A 24,278-nucleotide genomic window follows, 5' to 3' on the forward strand; every position below is an offset into this window, starting at 1 on the left:
AGGTTTTACAATGCATTGTTATCATTAACCAGTCTTTTACTATTAAACTTAAATGGCCAATTGACACAAACAGTTCTGAGACTGTTCTTCCACTACTGATTAAGACTGGGGTGGCAGGTATTGGGGATAATATTCATTTAGCCTTCTGAGCTTTCTGGACAGACTTGGTGACCTTGCCAGCTCCAGCTGCCTTCTTCTCCGCTGCTTTGATGACACCCACAGCAAGCGTCTGTCTCATGTCACGAACAGCAAAACGGCCCAGAGGAGGATAGTCAGAGAAGCTCTCAACACACATAGGCTTCCAGGAACCATATCAACAATGGCAGCATCACCAGATTTCAAGAACTTGGGACCATCTTCCAGCTTTTTTCTGGAACGACAATCTTCCCCTTCAGCTCAGCAAACTTGCAACAACGTGAGCTGTGTGACAATCCAGCACAGATGCATATCCAGCACTGATTTAGCCTGGATGGTTCAGGATAATCACCTGAGCCATTAAGCCAGCTGCTTCCATGGGTGGGTCATTTTTGCTGTCATCAGCCACATTGCCACGACATTTGACAGATACATTCTTGACATTGAAGCCCACACATTGTCCCCAGGAAGAACTTCACTCAAAGCTTCATGGTGCATTTCAACAGACTTTACTTCAGTTGTAACATTGACTGGAGCAAAGGTGACCACCATGCCAGGTTTTTAGAACACCAGTCTCCACTCAGCCCACAGGGACAGTATCAATACCACCAATTTTGTAGACGTCCTGGAGAGGCAGATGCAAGGGCTTATCAGTTGGACGAGTTGGTGGCAGAATGCAATCTAGAGTTTCAAGCAGTGTGGTTCCACTGGCATTCCCATCTTTACGGGTGACTTTCCATCCCTTGAACCAAGGCATGTTATAACAGCACTTGGCTCCAGCATGTTTTCACGATTCCAACCAGGAATTGGCACAAATGCAACAGTGTCAGGGTTGTAGCCAATTTTATTAATGTAGGTGCTGACTTAATGATTTCCTCGTATCTCTTCTGGCTATAGGGTGGCTCAGTGGAATCCATTTTGTTAATACCAACAATTGGTTGTTTTACACCCAGTGTGTAAGCCAGACAGGCATGCTCACAAGTCTGCCTACTGTTGGAGATACCTGCTTCAAATTCACCAACACCAGCAGCAACAATCAGGACAGCACAGCCTAAGATGTGCCTGTAATCATGTTGTTAATAAAGTCTCTGTGTCCTGGGGCATCAATGATGGTCACATAATACTTGCTGGTCTCGAGAATTTTCACAGGGAGATCTCAATGGTGATACCACATTCACATTCAGCTTTCAGTTTTTCCAAGACCCAGGCATACTTGAAGGAGCCCTTTCTCATCTCAGCAGCCTCCTTCTCAAATTTTTCGATAGTTCTTTTGTCAATTCCAACACATTTGTAGATCAGATGACCAGTAGTGGTAGACTTGCCCGAATCTACATGTCCAGTGATGACGATGATGTTGATGTGAGTCTTTTCTTTTCCCACTTTGGTTTAGGTTGAGCGGTGGTTTTCATGACACCCGTGTTCTTGCAGCAAACCCGTTGCAAAAAAAGCTGTGCCTTTTATGTTTGAGTCAGTTTTGCCCCACAACGGTGATTTCAACCTTCAATGTCTCAAACTTCTCAAAGCTCTGGTCACCCCCTTCTACCCTCATTGGCAATAGCAAACCTACCTCCTACACAATAGAGGAAATAGAAGCCCCATTTTCTCAGTATAAAACATAAGCCTGCTTCCCTCCTTCCTGTTGTTACAACACAGAGCCCATCCTTATTGGTTTTTAAAGTTAATCCCTCTTCTCTTTGTTTAGATTTTATTCCCTCCCTCTGAGGAACATTACACTGTCAGTTATCCTTTTCTGTTCTTGTATGTTCAAACTTTCTCTCTTCTAATTAGACCCTTCTTATCAAGTTTTAAATACATTCAAGTCATCCCCAATTTTTTTAAAGGGTCACTCAATCCCACATCCCCCCTCCAACTATCATCTTATAATCTCCTTCCCTTGTGGACACACTTTTTCAACATATGATTTGTACACGCTATGTAGCTACTGTGGGTGCCTTCTCAATATCCATCTCCCCTGTTTGCTATAGAAACTGATTCTGTTAGGAATGACAATGAGTCAAACTAAACAGCAACATTTCCCAGCTGCCCTGATACCTAGGAGTAGCCATATGACATAGTTCTGGCCAATGATAAGTAAGCTGAAGTCAGTTGAGGATTTACAGGAAATGTTTGTTTTCCTGGTATAGGTACCAGACCTTTCCCCTTGATGTTTCTTTCTTCTGCCTATCTGAGACACTGGCTTGAAAGTTAGCAGCTATCTTGCATGCCCAATGGGGGAAGCCACATAGTGGGGATGACAGAGCATAAGGAAGGACTCTAGGACATTGGTGACATCACGGAGTCACTGCACCAGTCTTAACCGTCTCCGTCCGTCATTCTTATTATATGACGAGAATAACCCTATTTAGTTAAGCAACTGTCATCAGGATCCATTACATGTGACCAAATGCAATTCTTAATCTATACTCTTGCTGCCTACATTTCCTCACCTTCTACTCACTCTCAAATCATTCCATTCTGGCTTCTGGCCCATCATTCCACTGGGCTCACCAATGACCTGCATGTTGTGAAATCCAGGGGATATTTTCAGTTCTCGTATTTCTTAACCTCTCAGCAGCATTTGACTCTTGTTCATGCTCTCCTCTTTGAAACACTGTCTTCCCGTGGCTTCCACGACCAATACTCTCTGAGTTTGTTCCTTCACCTCCAGGAGCGCCCTCTCTGTTTCCTTTGTGGATTACTCTTCCTCTTCTAGCCACACTCACAGTCTCTCGGCCTCTAAGACAGACCATGGCCTTAGTCACATGCTCTTCCCTCTGGTGCGAATGCTTTCCTCTCCTTCCTTTTGCCAGCTTAGTCTTCCTTATCCTTCAGTTCTCCATTCATTCTTCATTTCTTCAGGGAAGCTTCCTCTGACCTCCTTGTGAGGTCATATTTCCTATTGTATATTTCTTCATAGCTCTTACATAGTTACAACTTCACCTTTTTTAGTGTGACTCTTTGAGTAAACTGGCTTCCTCAGAATGTAGGCTCCATGAGGACAGGGATGGTCTACTTTTGCTCATCATTGTATCCTGAGAATGCAAAATGTTCCCCAACACATAATATGTGCTCAATAATTAGTTCCTGGATGCATAAATGGATGAATATATAATTATATGGTGATTTATTTGCCTACCCCTTATCATCTGCCTTCTTCCAGCTCCATGAGAGAAGGAAACATATCTAATTTGTTCACAACCACATATGCATTACCTAACACATACTGCATGGCACATAGTAGGAAACACAATACGTTTTTAACGAATTCAAGAATGAAAGAGTAGGGTACCAAGAGAACATTCCAGTAGTTCTTTCCCTAACATGTCAGTGTTTGGATATTATTTTACTATCTTTTCATAAAGTTTCTGGTTACAATAGAGTACCAAATACCTCTATTGTCTCTAGAGAAGAATCTTTTGGAAAATATTATCTGCTACCTTGTTCTCCTTACAATATGCTATGTCTAAAATAGGTTGTCTATAAAGATCTTGAATCTATACACTTCTTCCCCTCTTCATTGCCACCACCGTAGTCAAGCTCACATATTTCCCCTGGACTGAATTGGACCACATACATTTCCTTAAGCATGATTTATTAAACTATATATAAACTTGGATGATTCAGAGTTTTGACTGTACCCCAGGGCCAAAGATCATATCTGTTTTTGTTTTCTTCAAAGAAACCTAACAACATATGGCACATACATAATTTCTTATTTTGTTGTGGTAAATATTTCATTTACTTAAGGAAAAGAAGTATTTTTAAACCAGCAACAAAGCTTTGTTTTCAAATGACCAAACTAAAAACATTAAAAAAAAAAAAAAAGGCCAATAACCTTTTAAGTCCCCCTACCTTCCTGCCCCATGAATTTTTAGTCATTGAGGTACCTGAGATGCTCAATGAGGTTGACAAAAAGAGTAATTTATGCAATTGTGACAGATTCGAGAATGCCCCCAGCCTTGTAGTCAGCATATCGGATCCTGCCCTTCCACCAAGGCCAAGCACCTGTCTTTCTTCCTCGACAGATCTTCCTTTCACTCACTCATAGCTGCGCCACCTCGACTTATCTGTCTAATAAACATATGTTTGTATATATCCCTTCTCTCCTGTCAGCCTGGGAAGGATACAACCCGTATCTTACACATTGTTGTATCCTCAGGACCTAACACAAAGTCTCATTGATATAGTGTTTTGCTGATGTTGATGCTTATTTTCTTTTTGCTAATAAGATTTACCGAGCAGCTCCTCCTGTGCCAGGCAATATGTTATGCTCAGCAAGTGCTATTATTGTTCCCTTTTCCCTGATGAGAGTTTAAGGGACTTGCACAAGTCTTGTAGCTAGTGAGTAACAGACCAGGGGACTCAAACACAGATTACCAAATTCCAGAGCTGGTGCTCTTAACCACTCGGCAATCCTGCCTGCCATGAATATTCATAGGTTACAAACTCCAGCCAGGCTGCATTTGCTCCTAACTTTCAGAAGGCAGCAAGTGATCAGCTTTGCTTACAACTGATCAGGAGCATTTCAAATGTTTTCAAACGAAGTTGTAAGTCTGCAGATAATTAAGAAAGAAACCATTTTTGGAAACAGCAGGAAGGGGTGATGTGTAGAGGCCCACTTTGACATTTCGAAGTGCATTTAAACACATAGCTCAGGGCTATAAAAAGTCACTATACTGAGACTGCAGAAGTATTAAAAATCAAATTGCCTTATTAATTTTTTAGAGAACTGTAAATAACAACCTTTCATCTCTGGGGAAATCTTTCCCTAAAGCTCCAAGCCTCTTGGTGACTGGGATGAATAAGCTGGCCTCCATCCTTGTCATGTATCCATTCTTGGTCCCAGAGGGTCAAAGAAAACCATCTCATTTTAAAATGTAAGCTTTATTTGTTGCAGTTTCTAGCCAGTTAAACTGGAAGCAGGAAAATCCATTTCATGTGACATGAGAGTAGAAAGCATTTCACCACAGTCCAGCATAATGAGGGAAGACTAGTCAAGGTTATTATTAAGGTTTAATCTCGTCCTCTAATTGATAAGGTCGATTAAAACTCTTTCTGTCAAGAAAAAAAGAAAAAAGCTTTACAAGGTCTTGACTGTTGATACTTTAACCAGCTTACCCTTTTGTATTTTAAGTGAGAGGCTCCATGTCAGGAACCACTGAGTTTCCTTGAAAGCTCCAGAGAATCAAACAGTTGCCGAAAAGTCCAGGAGCAGATAACCCAGAGACTTAAACCTGCAGCAAAATGGAGTTTCTCCAAATTAGGCATCAGAAGCAGCAGATAAGAGCAACTGGCAACTGAAGATATCCTGTTATTCTCTGGGCTACAGTCATGCTGGCAGAAGCTTTAACTAACTAAATTTACTTGTGAGTTCTCCAAAGGGAGTGACTGTGTTGCACCAGGGTCATTTTTCATAACATACTACTTTGCAAATAAGTTCCTAGGACCTTGTAAAATATTTGACTTCTGAACATCAATATAAGTATTAAAATGCCAGCATGTCCATTACATATCCCAACTACAAAAAATATGAGTTTAACTGTTCACTGGAAATAGAAACTCTAATAATATTTATGACTTATTAGAGGGTACAGTCTTCATTTTGAAAGACTTAAAGCCTCTAGTAGGTATTTATCCAAAATTAGCATCCAGTAACAACACCTTGGGATATCCCTGTTTTGGCAGCATCTGCAGCCAGATCTTGTTACAGTTAATAAACTAATGCTGGAGCTGCTGACCTTAGGAAGACAGGTGTCCTCTCTAACAGTATGTCCATATTCTGGTCAATAAGAAATTTACTTGCTCAATTAAATTGGCTTGAGGCCTGGTCTGTTTGCTCCGATATCTGGCTAGCATTGTCGCCTCTTCATAAAGACTTAATGGAGTTTTCATCTCTTCTTCACATAATTTGCTCTGTAATTAATTGAGCATTACATTTCCTGAAAGAAATATTGTTTTGTGGCTGAATACATAATACCATTTACTAATTTATTAATTAATCTAATATATATTGAATACCTCCTATGTGTCAAGTACTTGGCAGGTCATGGAGATACAAAAATTAATGACAAGGAATCTCTACTAATTAGCTCAACTTAGTAGCCCAATAATTGTTTGAAGGATCCAGGTCTTTCTATCTATATTTTATCCAGGCAGCCCAATCTGCAAAGACCAGTTCAGGTCTTATCTCCTCATTCATTCATTTAGGAAAAGTTTATTAGGTTTCCCAAACTGTGAGGCACTGGAATGAAAAAGATGAGGAGAATAAGTCTCCAAATCACCAGGAGCTTCCAGCTTTGTAGGGAGGTAAGCGATGTAGACAGGACCAGATTGTGGAAGATGTTTCAAGTCAGTCTAGTCAAGGAACATGGGTTTTATACTATAACAGTGAGGAGCTTTATGAGACAGTATAAAGGAAAACAGAATCATGGTTAAATTTACATTTTAGAGAAATCAGTTTGACAATGACAAGGAAGAGTGGCCAGAAGGAAGGAAATCAGAGGGAGGAGAAATCAAATTCCAAAGCAGTTGAAGAAATAGAAATAACAAGATTTTCATAACAAATTGAATGTGAAGACTGAGGGAGAGGATGAAATCTAGAAAGACTTCTAAGATTCTGGTCTGAGTGGCAGCAGGAGAAAGAGAATAGGGTTAGTAGAAAAATGACTTCAGTTTTGAATGCATTTGGGGGATGCCTGGGTGGCTCAATCGGTTAAGCATCTGACTCTTGATTTTGGCTCAGGTCATGATCTCGGGGTCATGAGATCGAGTCCCACTTTGGACTCTGCACTCAACAGGGAGTCTGCTTGAGAATTCTCTCCCTCTCCCTGTGCCCCTCCCCCTGCTCATGCTTCTCTCTCTCTCTCTCTCTCTCTCTCTCTCAAATAAATAAGTCTTTAAAAAAATTTTTTTTGGAATGTGTTTTGTTGTAGGTGCCTTTGGAACATCCATGTGTCAACATCAAGTTTGCTGCTGTAAATGTTTGTCTGAAACTCATGAAAGAGGTAAGGATCCAGGACTCATCACCTTATAGATTGTAACTGAAACATAATTACAAATGATATTGCCAGTTCTGTAGCCATCCCATACTACTCCCTAGTCTCAAATGTCTTATACTCATCCAGCATTCATTTTTTAATTTATTTATTATTCATTAATTCATTCTTTCCCTTGGTTGACTAATAAAATGAACTCCAATATCATACTCCTGGTGACATGAAAGATTCTGGGAGTACACAGATAAATAAGCTTTAATTCCCTACCCTAAAGGTAACCCGGCTGTTGATTATAAACTGACTAATTCTCTAATTCTGTGTGCCTCTTATTCTCTAAGAAGAAGATAAACTCTCAAAATAAGACTCTCCCTTAAGCTCCTTAAAAAAAAAAATCCCCATAAAGACCTAGCACAAGTTCTGCTCTTTGTAGATGCTTACTGTGAACCTTGAGTGATAGATTATTTATTTAAAAACACTTTAGGCACCTAGGTGGCTCAGACAGTCAAGAGTCTCAGCAGGGGGGCGCCTGGGTGGCGCAGTCATTAAGTGTCTGCCTTCGGCTCAGGGCGTGATCCCAGCGTTCTGGGATCAAGCCCCACATCAGGATCCTCCTCTAGGAGCCTGCTTCTTCCTCTCCCACTCCCCCTACTTGTGTTCCCTCTATCGCTGGCTGTCTCGGTCAAATAAATAAATAAAATCTTTAAAAAAAAAAAAAAAAAGAGTCTCAGCAGGGAGCCTGCTTCTCCTTCTCCCCCTGCCCACCACTCCCCCTGCTTATGTGCACGCTCTTTCTCGCTCTCTTTCTGTGTTTTTAAATAAATAAAATCTTCAGAAAAAAAAAGGACTACTTAGAGGCCAAAGGCAGAGACCTGTGACTTTTTAAAAATAAAAAGATAGCATGTGTACATAAAAGCTCATAAAAGTAAGGTTGATAAAATTTTATAAAATGGACACATGTACAATGAAACCTAGACTAAGAAACAGATAATGACCAAAACCCCAGAAGCCCTCTTCTGCCTTCTAGTTACTACACACCATGTCCACTTGCTTCCCAGGAAGCTCTCTGTCAATGCCTAAGCATGGCGTCGGTACTGGTACCTGGGTATTTCTGCCCAACATGGGCCCCCTCTATGAGCTGGCCAAGATTTTCTCAGAGCCTCTGCCTACTCTGTCTGAGGCTCTTCCCACTTAGTCCTCTTTTCTCTCCCTTCTCTTTTCCCAGGTGTCAGACCTGCATCATGGTCTAAAGATTTACCCTGACTACTCCTTTAATAGATGTTACCAGCAATAAACCTCTTGCAGTTCTAACTCTGCCTTGATGTCTGCTGCCAGAGAACCCATCAATACAGGTGATACTGGAAGTGGTCTGAAATGACAAGCCCAGTTTGGGGACTGGACCACACACCTCCCTGCTGGCTAGGAGGACCCATTCAAGTAGTATGTGGGTACGGATAGTCTCAGACAAAAGTGGTTGTCTAATTGCTAAAAATATCACTGGTCGTGACTTGGGAGTGACATCCCAGTGGAGAATGCCCTGGCGGGTGAGATGATTCAAACCCTTTCATTTTTATTTTTGTTTAAGATTTTATTTATTTATTTGAGAGAGAGAGAAAGAGTGAGAGAGCACAAGCAGGGGGTGCGGCAGAGGGAGAGGGAGAAGTAGACTCCCTGCTGAGCAGAGAGCCTGACGTGGGGCTCCATTCCAGGGATCTGCAGGGTTGGAAGGCCTGATAAGAGGCACTCTTGCCATTGGACACAGTGAACTACAAGCTGTGGCTGCTACCTGGGCACCTTGGATTCCTGCGTCTAGGGGCCAGCAGACAAGAAGAGTCACCATCTTGGCACAGGTCATTGTCCCTGATCAGCAAATGGAGGATCAACTCTGGTTCCATTATGGGGATGGGGAAAAATATGTATAGAATTCAGGTGACCCACATGGGAACTTCTCTACCCAAATCCCAACTATGGGGTTCCAAAAGGAGCAACCATGCTCTTCTATGTCCTGGCTCCCACCAACAAAGTTGATTGGTCTAAGGATGAATACCTAACTGACGATAGGTGGCCACTCATAGTCCTTCCCTTGAATTTTTTTTCTTTTCTTTTTTTTTTTTTTAACTGTAACTGAGAAAAGAGTCTCTCTAGTAGGGAGGGTGTAGGAGGTAGACTCTGGAGTTATTGGCTTCTGGCCATGTGAAGAAGCCCATCTACAGTGAGTGAGAATGAAGTCAACACCCACAGAAGTACAAAGACAAGAGACAGAGAGTGCCTGCAGCATTCAGTTGTTTGAGGTCCACCTGTATCCAGCTTTTCTAGGTTTGATTGTTTTAACCTTTTCCTTCTATTGGGTAAGATAGTCTAGTATGTTTCCAATAAATAATCTAATTGGAATCAGACGTTCATGATATGTGATTGTTTAGGTTCTGGCATTTAGGAGCATCCTACACCTATTTTATATTAAAAGTTAACATTGATGGAGTTGAGGGTTTATTATGTTCCAGAGAGTGGTCTAAGCACTTTACATGTCTGAATTCATTTAATCTTCTCAGCAACAATATGAGTCTAACCAAATGTCCTTTCTTGGTTTCCCCAATTTACATATAAAGAAATCGAGGCTACTTCATTTTAAAATCAAAAACAAATAAGGGCTTCTATCACATGTCCTTTTAATAGGGGCTCCAGAGAGCCAACTTTAGAGATGTACCAGCTTTAGCATTTTAGTCTCCCACCCAGTGATGACAGCTCTGATTTATGGCTTGAGCAAGACAGGTTTGCAGCTGCAGATCCCTTCAGCTCCTCAGAAAGGCATGTTTTTAGGAATAGGGAGAGTAGCATTACAGTAGTCTCCCCTTATCTGCAGTTTTGTTTTCCACGGTCTCAGTTACCCATGCAAGCAGATGATCCTCCTTCTGACAATCGTCAGAAGGTCAATAGTAGCCTGATGCTGTGTCACAAGCCTGTGTCATTCACCTCACTTCATCGTATCACATAGGCATCTTATCATCTCAGTTATCACAATAAAAGGTGAATACAGTACAATAAGGTATTTTTTTTAAAGATTTTTATTTATTTAACAGAGAGAGAGACAGCCAGCAAGAGAGGGAACACAAGCAGGGGGAGTGGGAGAGGGAGAAGCAGGCTCCCAGCGGAGGAGCCTGATGTGGGGCTCGATCCCAGAACGCCGGGAACACGCCCTGAGCTGAAGGCAGATGCTTAACAACTGAGCCACCCAGGCGCCCCTACAATAAGGTATTTTGAGAGTAAGACACATATGCACACTTATGTAACTTATTACAGTATATAGTTATAATTATTCTATTGTGGTATTACTGTCAATCTCTTACTGTGCCAAATTTATAAATTAAACTTAATTATAGGTATGTATACATAGAGAGACACATGGTATATAGGGTTCTACACTATCTGTGGTTTCAGGCATCCACTGGGGGTCTTGGAACATATCTCTCCCAGATAAGGGGTCAACTATATACATAAGCAGAACTGATAATTTCTTACATGTACACATTTTGGAACCATAAAAAGGGTTCAAGTTTTGACAACTATGAGTACTAATATGGTCAGAACATGTAAATGGAGACAATCCTGGAAGTCCACGAAGGATGCCACTGGTACCTATTAACAGAAACTCCTAAAGGCCAAATACCTTCCTCACCAAGGCTTGAAATCCAATGACAGTGAGTCACTTCTTCACGAGAAACATCCACATGACCTCTCCTGTCTTTTAAAATTGAACACTCTGTAAGGGTACAATTGAGTACTTAGTACTTTCCCTACTTCAAGGGTGAGAAGAATAAGAAGGGTGGAGGGGAAGAAAGAATGGAGAGGGCTAGAGTAATAAAAGGCAGGGAAAGGCCTTCCAACCCACCACTTAATGGAAACTTCTGTTAGTGCCAGGACCCTGCCTCTGGAACGAGGCTGTCCAACAGAAATATAATGCCTGCCACACATTTAATTCACATTTTTCTAGTACCACATTAAAATTTGTTTTCTAAATACAGGTGAAATTAATTTTAAAAATTTATTTAAACCAATATATCAAAAATACTGTCACTTCAACATGTAGGCAATTAAAAATTAATAAGCTATTTTACATTCGTTTCTTTTATGTATCTTTGAAGTCTAGTGTGTATTACATGTATAGCAGATAACAATTCAGATGCTCACTATGTTTAGATTTCACAAAATTTTAAATGGAAAGAGTAGTTTCATAGACTAAGTTGTTCAAAACATACTTAAAATTTTCCAATAACTGAATCAAATATCAGTTTTTAAATTTAAACTAAAATAAAATTTAAAATTTAGTTTTTCAATCACAGTAGCCACATTTCAAGTGCTCATTAGCCACGTGTGGCTAGTGACAACCATATTAGCACAGACAGAGAACATTCCATCAGTGCAGAAAGTGTTATGGGACTGTGCAGGTCTAGATGGTTTTAGCCTTTAGTGTAAACTTAATTCACTACTTAGCCAGACAGAGTCAGGGAAGTAAGCTGTGTACACAAAACAGATTCCTTAACTTTCCAAAAGCCTTGAGATGCCTCTCCCTTGACTCTCAAACTGACTTCTCCAGGTCCTTTCCTCACTCTATCCCCTGTCCTTCAAGTCAGTAAAGAGCAAGGGTTCTGGAGTCAAAAACCCAATTTTAATCTCAGCTCATCACTTACTGGTTGACTTCCAACAGGTTAATTAACTTCTCTGAGCCTTCGTTTTCTCATTAATAAATTGATGACAGTATTTTAAAGGGTTGTTGTGAGTAGTAAGAGAGGTAGTGTGCACAAGACGTTTAGCACAATGCCTGCCACACAGAAATGAATAAATGGTAGTCATTAAAAAACTAACTCTCTGTATATGCTTTGTATATGCTTCCACCACTCTCTGCCACCCATGCCTGTTTATTCCTTGGTATTCTTAAGCAGGGCAGGAGTTAGTGAGGGTGGCGGTGAGAAGTAGGGAAAGGTCTGGGCATCTGGGTACTGGCAGGCACCCCAGCTCAGCCCTGTGGTTAATTTATGAACACTGTTTGCTGCTACTGTTATCTTCAGCTCTTCCCTCCCCCTTATCTGTTCAGATGGCTTTTGCTCTGGAACTCCAAGTCCTACATGCCCCCCCCCCACCTTTCTACTCTGAACTAGAACAAATGATTAACCACCCAAAGCAGTCATCAACANCTCTTTCCAAGGACATCAGTGACCTCATTAAGTCCAAACTAAGGGGCACTTTCTCCTCAACCTCTGCAGTGTGTGACACTGTTGCTTCTCCCTCCTCATCTGGTTCTCCTCTAACATCCTACAGACTATTCCTCCTTCTCTTCCTCCTCCTCCTTCTGCAAAAGCAAATCTCTTCACTGCTCCCTGGGCCTGAGCCATCCCGGGCACAATCTCATTTACCCCTAAGCTCAGTTCTCCTAAACTGATGGCTCCCAAACCTATACCTCCAGGTTCCCCTTCAGCTTCAGGCCCAACCTACTGCTCCCCGCTGGCCCCTCCTCCCGCATGACCCACCTCTGAATTCATCCTTGTTCCCCTCAAACCAGGTTCCCAGCTTGCGGTCAGTGGGGGAAGAGAACACACACTGACTCCAAGCTCCTATGGCCACAGCCTTTAATCTTCATAATAACTCTGTGAGGAAGGAACTGTGATCTACATTTTACATCTGGTGGGGGGGGGGGAAGACTCAGAAGAAGAAAACCAAAATCTAGGTCTGTCTGAATCCAGACTCCATATTCTTTCCAATCCGTAGGACCAATGTATTGATGCTCTCTGCCAGGATGGGTAATATACCATCTACCCCCTAACAGTTTGCAGTTTAGTGAGAGAGACAGAGAAGATACAGGTAAATTCAATGGTGTGGTAGTACTATAATAGGGCCCAATGGGAATGCACAGAGGGGAACCTAACTCAGGCTTTGGGGTCAGAAAAAGCCTCTACCAAAGAGAAAATATCTCTGCTGAATCAAGAAAGACTAGTAAGAATCACAAAGGAAGAGAACGGGGTAGGAAGAATGATCTCAGCAGAGGGGGTAGTGAGAGCAAATCCCTGAAACTGGGAGAGAGAGAGTTGAGAGGCCACAAGAAGTTCCGTGTGGCAGGAGCCAGACCAGAGGTAGCATGAGAGAGAGGTGAGCAAGGCCAGCTGGAATCTAGGTTGAGGTTACAGGAAACCGTTAGATCCTTTTAGCAGAGGAAAAGCAGCTTCAGATTTGCCTATGAGAAAGAATCACTTTGGCTGAAAGGTAGAGAATGGACTCTAGGGCGCCTGGATGGCTCAGTCAGTTAAGCACGTCTGCCTTCGCCTCAGGTCATGATCCCAGGGTCCTGGAATCAAGTTCTGCATCGGGCTCCCTGCTCAGTGGGGAGCCTGCCTCTCCCTCTGCCTGCTGCTCCCCCTGCTTGTGCTCTCTCTCTCTGGCATATAAATAAATAACATCTTTAAAAAAAGAGAGAGAGAGAGAATGGACTCTAGAGGGAACCAAAGAGGAGAGGGCAGGGGGACCAATTAGCAGGCCATGGCCATAGTCCAGGTAAGAGATGATGACAGTGCAAATTAAGGTAATGGACCCCTAGATAAGGAGGGGTAGAAAGAAATCCAGAATGGAGACTGCATGGCACTTGGTGGTTGATTAAATGTTATTAGATGTGGAAGGTAGCTAAGGAATCAAAGATAATATTCATATTTGGAAGTGGGCAACTATGTGGATGGTGGAGTCATTAAGAGAGAGAGATACACAAGAAAGGGCAAGCATGAAGGAATGTTGATGCATTTCATTTGAGACATGTGGAGGCGAGGTGCCTGTAGTACACCCAGATCAGGATGTCTGACAGTGGTCTATGGGTTTATAGCTCAGGAGAAGGAACTGTTGGGATAGAGACAGAGGTTTGAGTTTCATCAATGGTAACTTAAGCAATAGGAGTATATGAATACTCCAAAGAGATATAAAATGAGAGGAAAAGCAGGTTGAAGAAGGAACTGAGACATACAAACATTTAGGAGGTGAGTAGGAGAAGAAAGACCTTCAAGGAGCCTGAGAAGAAGCTAGAGAAGCAGGAGAAAAAAAAAAAACAAAAAAGTATAGTCTTGTGGAAGCAAAGGGAGGATAGGAATAGAGGTAGAGATGCTGACAGTATAACTAGTTTCAACAGTGGGGCGGTTATGGGTTCCCTTTTTGAGAGCAATCTAAGCCAGCCTGCAGTGGGTTGAGGGGAGACTGGATGGTAAGCAAATGTAGATGGTGAACATAGGAAACTCCCAAGTTCGAGCTCCACGTTGGATGGAGATTACTTAAATGAATAAAACTCTAAAAGAAAAGAATACTCCTTCAAAATATCTTTTTGCAGTAAGTTCACTGTAAAGATTAAATGAGATGATGAAAGGAAAGCAATTAGCACAGTGTGTGGCACATAACAATAATTCAGTAAGTATAAGCTACTACTATTATTATTATATATTAAGGAATATCTCTTGGGGTGCATGGGTGTCTCAGTTGGTTAAGCGTTCGGCTCTTGATCTCAGCTCAGGTCTTGATCTTCTGGTGGTGAATTTGAGCCCTATATTGGGCTCCACACTGAGTGTGGTGCCTAGTTAAAAGAAAAAAAAGGAATATATCTTAAGGAAGAGGAGAAACGGTGGTAAGCCATGAGATGTAAGTTTAGGGAGGATTTTTTTAAGGCCTCTTTCTTTACCATATTGAAAAAAAAAAGTTTTTAAAACCTCATCAAAGAAATACATGCAAATAGTTAAAAGAAAAAGCAACAATCCTTTGAGCCACTCTGCCAGCCCAGAAGCAACCACTTTCAACTGCTTCTGTGTTATGGTAACCTCCTTATCACCACTTAACCTCCTAATGACTGTTTCTTGATTTATCAGCCTTAGACATTATCTACTAACTTCCCACCATACTAAATGAGAATTTAGTTCACTTATACCTCTCTCCTTTGTCATCCAAAGTGGTTGTGTCACCATCCACTGGCCACAAAACCTACATAAGCTCTATTTTTCATTCCATTAATCACAGCATTACTTGACTCCCTACATTTAAGATGAGGATGTTAGTAGCCTACTCTTCCCACCACCTCTCCAGGGGAAAGTTTTGTTTTTGTTTGTTTTGTTTTTTAAATGTGAGAGATTCTTGAATAGGGTTAAATGGAAAGGAATCAATGAAAGTGAACAATTGAAGATAGATGGCAAAACAGTTGTTGCCCTGAGGTCCCTGAAGAGACAGAAAAGGATGAGTTCATAGTCCAGTATGGGACTTCTCCTCCATAATAGCACAAGTCTAGGAATTTTCCAGAACGTGTGGAACTCCTTTGCACCCTATATCCAACCAGCTATAAAATTCCATAGATTCCAGTTCTTCAGTTACCATCTTTCTATTTATTTGTCTTCTGCCCATATCTTTAGTTTGGCCTCTCAATATTCCTGACTTGGACAGCAGACTTCTAACTGATTTCTCACTTTCCCCACTCACACAATGGGGCGGGGGGAATCCCAGCCCAGCAGGGGTATTGAAAAGGTGCCAGCTGGGAGAAATGGGGTGGAGGCCAGGGCAAATGGAGCATGTTCCCTAGGTACGAGCATCATTTCTCAGGACTGCTCATTCAGCAGAGCTTCAGGGCCTTACCAGAAGAGTAAAGGCTGGTTAGGCACCCCAGATGTGCCCGTTGCAAAGTCAACTAACCATAGCATGGGCTCTGGTTGAGAAATTCTCTTCATGTTTCCTTCAGAATATCACAGAAGAAGAAATACAACCAACCAACATTTAAATGTTCAACATCACTAGTGTAGAGTGACAGCCATGAGAAAAGGTGTGTATTATTTTTTGAAGGGCTTCCTTTGTGCCCATTACTAAATTAAATTAGTAACTGGACAGCTCAGCTGGCAGCTGCTTTCTCTTCCTTCTCTGGTCTCAGCCCTTTGGGAACTGGATACGCCTGGCATAGGGCACTAACTGTGGAGAGCATGTGAGGCATGTACCTCTGTGTCACGGAAGCTCTGACACTGAGCAAGATTATTTTTAGAGGTGACCTTCTAGGTTCCAAGGAAAAGTAAACAGACAGATGCACATGATTTCCTCTGAGAGACTGGTGGTAAACAAATTGGCATGTGTGCACTCACTACTATCCTGTGTTCTGAATCCAGGGCTCTTAAAGAGCAAGCTCAGGTGAAAAGCTTTATTGAAAGCTATAACCAACCAGAACGAAGAAAGGGGAAACTGAGGGAAAGTTCAGTTTCTAGCTACTAGGTCAGAAAACCACAGATTAAACACCTTATCTGATCCAAATTCTTGGAAAACATGTTGTTTTAAATAAAGTTTCAATACTTTCTCATAAAAACATTGCTAAAACTTATTATTTAATTTCTTGCCTTTTATTTTGTATTCTATTTGTTTTACCTTTGTGGTTTTTCCTGTGTGATGTGTATTATTTTTAAGTGAACATTGTAAAAAAAATGTAGAAAGGAAAAAATCTCCATAATCCTCCCCTTATTAATACTTTGTTGTAAAAAAAAAATACTTTGTTATATATCCTTGAGATCTTTTTTTTTTTTTGCACATTCTTATATCTCTACATCAACAAAAGAAAGACATACTGTCTTATAACTTTCTTTTGTCATCCAGTACTGTATCTTGCCATCTTTTCATATTGGTATATATAGGTCTCTCTCATTCTATTGATGGGCATGTAGGTCATTTCCAGTGTTTTACTGTTACAAACAATATGCATAAGGAAGCATCTTTGTACGGATACCTTTGAGCACTTGCATGTAACTTTCTGTTGGACAGCTTGTGGGAAGAATTTCTGGATCAAAACGTTTATACATTTTTAAAATTTTGGTTTAGTTATTGCGCCCCACCTGTCCCATGAAACAAAGTTCATTTTTCATGAAGACTTAGCACCTAACACAGTGCTTGGCACATGTTTATTAACTGCTGGTTAGTTTAAAGCATCAAATCTTAGTTATTGTTCTGGCTGTGAAAAAGTGATGCCTTTGACTCCACTGAAGCACATTGCCCTGCCTGCCTACTCTTAATTGTCCTAGACAACGGAGGTGTTTAAGTGCTGGTAAAATGCTAGATTCATAGTAGTAGTTGTCATTGTAATAAATATAATAAAAAACAAGTGCATTCCAGAATACATAGCACTTCTGATTGTCTCCTTGGTGACAAGCTATTGTTGTCACCTGAAATAATAGAATTCTATCATAAACAGGAGTCTAGACATCAAAGAGGTTTTTTTAAAATATATATATGAAGAAGCAAAAACTCAGAGAAGTAGTGATTGGCCAAAGGTTTGAGAACTAATAGGTTCTACTTAAAGTACCTCTTATTCCCCACCATCCTTTCCTGACTTGAATGCACAGATTTAGTATAATTTTATTTCATTTGACTGTGTCATATAAACAAGACACATCATTGACTGAGATATGTTTCTTCAGGTCTTCTTCGTTCTGTCAGTTTACCTGCCTAGTGCTTTCTTTCTTGCCCTTCTAATATCCTACTTCAAGTCAGCCAAGGATTAGAAATAAGATAGGCTTAATAGAACTATATGTCAAGTGGTGGGATCTGAGTGTAAATCTAAGGTTTTCCTGTGAGTGAAACACGGGAGTCTAGGTACAACTTTTTGTCAGCTATTTTAGCTACTTGGGACAGTGCGTGTGTGTGCGCACGCGTGTGTGTGTGCACGTGCATGCACATGCATATGCACTTCCTAAGTTCAAGCAGCTTAGGAACATGTTGCCATGTTCTGGAGAGATGAGATGATATTGTATATAAATATTTATATGGCATATAATGCCTGGAATACCTGGAAGATACTCAGAACCCTTTAGATTTAAAAATTTGCCCAATTCTAAGGAAACATATAGCCAAAGGGTTTGTCTTCAAATGCTCTTAGCATTTGGCCAAGATCTATTTAAGGGACAGTGAAATAATCTTTTTTCATCCTTTTGCTGATACATAATGCCAGCTTTGGTTTCATCATCAGTAATTCAGGAAGAGTATCTGTGGCAGTCAGAATAATGGCTGCCCAAAGACAACCAGGTCCTAATTCCTGAAATCCGTGAATAGGTTACCTTACATGACAAGGGGACTTTGCAGGTATGGTTAAATTAAGGATCTTGAGATGGGGAGATTATCCTGGATCATCCAGGTGAGCCCAGAGAAATTACGAGGGTCCTTAAAGGGGGAGTCAGAGTTAGGAAATATGTCGACAAAAGCAGAGGTCAGGGTGATACTATTGCTGGAGGAAAAGACCACGAGCCAAGGAATACAGGTGGCCTTTAGAAGCTGGAAAAGGCAGGGAAATGGATTCTCCCTGAGAGCTTCCAGAAAGGAATTCGGCCCACTGCCAACACCTTGATCTTAGTTCAGTGAGAACTTTTTAGATTTCTGATCTCCAGAACTACAAGATAATAAATTTGTGGGATTTTTTAAGTCCCTGAGTTTATGGTAATTTGTTGTAGCAGCAATAGGAAATTAACACAGTGTTTTACCATAAGATACTACAAGTTTGAGTTTTGATTGAAGGACGCTGTTCTTTTGCATTTTAATAAAATATTTAAAGAATGTGAAAATGTTTAAAGAAAAAAAGTTGAAAAAATAGCCACCTAATAATAGTTAACATTTACTGACCACTTACTATATACCCAATGTTGTGATTCACAAAATTTCATTTAAGGCTTATGACAATTCTATGATGTTATAATGGTATTAATCTGTTCATTTGACAGATAAGAAAGTAAATATAAAAGAGATGAAGAATTTAATTACCTTCAAAAAGCAAAGAGATTAGCTGAACTCTTGAGTGGGAAAGTGCAAAATTCCATCCTCTCAAATCAAGCAGGGAAAAGTTGAAAGTAGTTACCATAAAAATCAGGCAAAGGTAAAACTTGCAAGGGATAGATGATGCTCTAGGTTGTAAAAATAAATCCCATCTGAAATGCTTTGAGTTCCTACCACATGGCAGGCAGTTCCCAACTATTACAAGCTATTACAAGTTCCCAGCGATTACAAGCTTGTTACAGCTTGTTAACTGGCAGACCGGGTAGAACCCTTAGAAAGTGCACCCCTTCTTCTCCCACCTAACCTTCCCCCATCTGGAATCATTGACCAAAAACCCCCAAGCCATAACCACAATCTCATGTCTTTGACTGAACCCTGAACATATTAGATTAACGGTGCCAAAATAAATCTCCTGCCCTCTTCCTTGGATAATGTCATTGGATAATGACTGCAGCCCCAAATAACATATACATGCTGAAGAAATACATCATTTTAATGCCACCTTATATTTACAAGATGTAGTAACAAAGTTTTTTTTTTTTTTAAAGATTTTATTTATTTATTAGAGGGAGCACAAGCAGGGGGAGTGGGAGGGAACAAAAGCAGGGGGAGTGGGAGGGAGCACAAGCAGGGGGAGTGGGAGTGGGAGAAGCAGGCCTCCTGCTGAGTAGGGAGCCCTATGCGGGTCTCGATCCCAGGACCCTGGGCTCATGACCTGAGCCGAAGGCAGACACTTAACGACTGAGCCACCCAGGTGCCCCTGTAGTAACAAACTTTTTACTCACTGTGTTGCTAGTGTACGTATTCTCCGTGTTTAAGATACTTGAAATATTTTAGTCTCACAGGTTGGGGAAAAAATCTGACATTAGATTGATTTTTAATTGAAATATTTAGGGTTTGACCAATTAGGGATGTAGTGAATATTTCAGTGCTTAAGTGAATTTGACCTAATGTATAGATTTGATTTTTATGCTGCACAGATGCCTAAGAGAATTTAATCTGGTAGATTTACCCTAACACCGTAACATTTGTTGAGCACTTAGTACCTGCCAGACACCGTTTTAAGTGCTTTGCATGCACTCACTCAGGTAAAGCTGACAACAACTCTGGGAGTTGTGTTCTATTGCTACCCCCACTTTCAGGTGATAAAGCAGAGGCACAGAGTTACATGACTTAACCAAGGTCACACAGCCAGTTAGTAGCAGAGCAGTCTGGCTGGCAGCCCATTCTTCTAACCAGTGTCCTTTCAGTGCTCAGGAAGACTCATAGGAATACTCTGTAAGTGCTCTGGACTGGGCAGAAAATGAGCCAAGATGATTTAGAGTGTAAATCTGCCTCGTTAGGGGCGTGACGTACCTGAGACAATCAGATTACGGCAATGTGTGAATTTGACATATTTTAGGGGAATTTAATAAATTAAATTTATAAACAGTGCAAATAGGTAAGACAGTTTGATTTGTTGGATTTGGATGCTTTTGTTACTTTAATATGTAATGCTTAAGAAAATTCTATCACATTTATAATAGTGTTTAAATGGAAAGTTTAATATGTCAATTAGTAAGTTCACTGAGCATTAACCAAAGAACAAGTGAAAGTGTTTCATTTTTAACATAAAATTGATAGATTTATAAATGAATTTGAGATTTGTGTTTACATAATAGCAGCTAGGCTTAAAATTTATAACACTAATAAATTTAAAAATCAATTAAAAAACAAGCAGCTTTTTGGGTTCTTTCCCATGCACAAAAAGTCCCTTCTGACATTTAAAATCTCCAGTAACATGTGGTAAAGTTATAGACCTATTTTGCAGAGGGGAAAACTGAAATAAAGAGAAGTAACTTCCCAAGTGGGAAGTGGTGGATCCTTCATTCTGGCCCAGCCAACACCAGACTGCCAAAGCCAGCACACTCATTTTTCTGTACTGCCTCACGTATAGAGAGTCTATTTTTATAGAAAACAATGTCAGTTCCAAATACATAACCTGGAGAAATATATGCCACTATAACAATGTTGGTTTTGCCTGGAGTGTAATTCTAAAGGGCTGTTATTTTAATTTCTATATTACTTAAGATTCAAGTAAAAGGAGTTCTGTTCCCTTTCACCCCATTTTCAACTAATCTTTTTGCTGCCAATTTAAAATTAATAGAATCCTGTACCTCTTTATATTTTAATTTGTTCTGTGTTGTCAATCAGCATTTTGTAGTCATTTATTAGTATCTACTTCATGAGCTTTTTTTTACATTTCTGCTTATGCTTCATTGTTTCAAATACCCCCTCAAATGGACATCATTCCTGAGTCAAACTTTTTCTTATACCCTCATTCCCATAAACCTTATAGAATTAGTCACTCCTTGGGTAGGCTACTTTTGTACCTAGTATATGCTTTTATTAAACATGTAACACTGAATTAGTTGTTTTTCTATTTATAGACCCATTTTCCCTATTAGTGTCTGTGATACATATTTCTTTTCCCTGGATCTAGCACAGAATTTGGTTGGTTAAACCAAACTTTTTTTTTGTTTGTGCAAAAAAGGTGGTTTTATTAAAGCATGAAGACTGGATCCATGGGCAGAAAGAGCTGCTAAACCAAACATATTTTGCAGTTACAGAAGCTGAAGAATGCTTCAGTTAAGTAAGCTGAGGTATTTTTTTGTTTTGGTTTGGTTTATATTTTTTCTTATTCTCTAGGCAGATTCTTTCATTTTATTAGTCTCTGAATGATAATATATATATTGTATTTTAGGGTTATTTTAGAGTCTGTTCAGAGCCAGTGATCAAAGACAATGTGGTTGTGGTTTATGAGGTATAGGAAGAGATGCCTAACAGTGGATTTCCACTGGCTACTGGATGCAACAACCTCAAAGAACTGATAAAGCCAGTCACTGATCTTTGAGCAGTTGTCAACACCATAACAGGTATGGAGAAGGGGGAAACCAACAGAAAGTGGCTGCCATCCTGGGTGTGCGTTAGTCCAGTATTGTGCATTGTTTTGAGTGCTTGTCTTTGGGAATCTTAAATGTCAGCATGCTTTAATTTTGCTCTTATAGTTTTTGAGTTGAAGTATGCTTTGAACAGGCAGTTATACACCCCCCACACCCCTCTACAAGGCTTTTTAGTTTCTTTTGGTCCTTTAACTCTTTGGTCTAGCGTTGGGGTAGATGACACAATCAAGACTTAAGTTAAACTAAACGTGGAGGAATTCAGTTAAGAAGCTGTTCCAAAACCAGAAAAACTGAATTCTCTGAAAACACGTATTATTTGCGAGAGAGTGGAGCCATGTCACATTTTAACAATGTGGGAGGGAGGGAAAATCTTGTCTTTGCTTTCCTTGAGGTCCTCCCTGTCCAGCTGCTTTCAAACTAGCCTAGCCACCACATCTGGTATGTATTTTTAGGGTCCGGTTTTCCACTTAAAAGAAGAAAAGCTAACCACTTAACCAGAATAATATTTTTAGATAGTTGGGGGCCGGGAATACTTAAGTTTCTTATCGTGACCCCAGTACATTTACATTTTTTTTTGAGATTTTTAAAAAAGGTTATTTATTTAAGCAATCTCCATGCCCAGCATGGGGCTCAAACTCACAATCCCGAGATCAAGAGTTGCACAGACTAAGCCAGCCAGGAGCCCCTAAGATATTTTTAAATATTGTATGAGTGAGGTAGTACTTGTTCCCAGTCTTTTTTTTTATAATAATTTTTAATTATGTTATGTTAGTCACCATACAGTACATCCCCAGTTTTTGATGTAATGTTCCATGATTCATTACTTGCGTATAACACCCAGTGCACCATGCAATACGTGCCCTCCTTAATACCCATTACCGGCCTATCTCAATCCCCCACGCCCCTCCCCTCTGAAGCCCTCAGTTTGTTTCCCAGAGTCCATAGTCTCTCATGGTTCATTCCCCCCTCTCTTTACTCCCCTTTCCTTCTTCCCTTTCTTCTCCTACCGATCTTCCTATTTCTTATGTTCCGTAAATGAGTGAAACCACATAATTGTCTTTCTCTGCTTGACTTATTTCACTTAGCATTATCTCCTCCAGTGCCGTCCATGTTGCAGCAAATGTTGAGAACTCTTTCTTTCTGATGGCTGAGTAATATTCCATTGTATATATGGACCACATCTTAATCCAGTCATCTGTTGAAGGGCATCTCGGTTCCTTCCACGATTTAGCTATTGTGGACAATGCTGCTATGAACATTGGGGTGCATATGGCCCTTCTCTTCACTACGCCTGTATCTTTGGGGTAAATAACCAGTAGTGCAATGGCTGGGTCATAGGGTAGCTCAATTTTTAACTTTTTAAGGGACCTCCACACTGTTTTCCAAAGTGGCTGTACCAACTTGCATTCGCATCAACAGTGTAAGAGGGATCCCCTTTCTCCACATCCTCTCCAACATTTGTTGTTCCCTGCCTTGTCAATTTTTGCCTTTCTAACTGGTGTAAGGTGGTATCTCAATGTGGTTTTGATTTGAATTTCCCTGATGGCTAATGATTTTGAACATTTTTTCATGTGTCTGTTAGCCATTTGTATGTCTTCACTGGAAAAGTGTCTGTTCATATCTTCTGCTCATTTTTTGATTTGATTATTTGTTTCCGGTGTATTGAGTTTGAGAAGTTCTTTGTAGATCTTGGATACTAATCTTTTATCTGTAGTGTCATTTGCATTTTATCCCGTACTGTTTCAGAGGTGGAAATCTTGGAGTAGTGTTTTGTATGGTACAGCCCTGCAGACCACCTAACCCCCACACCACTGCCCCTGTACCCTCGCCTGCCACAGTCAGGAGGCCGGCCTGGGGGCAGAGATGGTGACACCAGGGCTGGCCCCTTCCACTTTCTCTGCTCCAAGTCTGCGGGCCCGGAAAGTGAAAATGAAAACAGAAGCTACCCTGATTGCCTTCTACGTGGCTGACGACCCGCACTGGTCACTTAGGCTGTGCGAGAGGATGGGAAGCGCCTTGAATGCTTTCTCCTCTGGGTAGAGGTGTGGGGGAGGGGGGTGGGAGGGGGTCCTTTCTTACTGCGCGGACTGGTGCAGCCTGACCGCCCATTTTGGGGAGGCATGATGACCCCCGCTCCCTTCTGCCTCGCTGGTTCCCGGCCCAAAGCGTATCCACCGCAACGAGGTTCCTTCCGCCCTTGAAGCCACGCCTCCTGGGAGCCCAAGCCAGCGCGGGGCGGAGCTTCGGCCGCGGAACATCCTTTTCTTCCTCCTCCGCGTTGCGGGGAGTCACCGGATCCCGAAGGCCTGGGTGGGACTGGGACCCGGAGAACCCAGGGTATTTTCTCATTAGGGCCCCGTCTCGGCCTGGTCATCCGGAGGCGGCGGGTTGATTCTCTTTCTACCGGGCGCAT

The 24,278-nt window shown here is 41.0% G+C and overlaps 1 pseudogene; it reads right to left on the minus strand.

Annotated features, from left to right (window-relative positions):
- Positions 1-24,278, minus strand: LOC103671790 (annotated as a pseudogene).

This window comes from Ursus maritimus, unplaced genomic scaffold (assembly GCF_017311325.1).
Source record: "Ursus maritimus isolate PB19 unplaced genomic scaffold, ASM1731132v1 scaffold_6, whole genome shotgun sequence".
NCBI classification, from domain to species: Eukaryota; Metazoa; Chordata; class Mammalia; order Carnivora; family Ursidae; genus Ursus; species Ursus maritimus.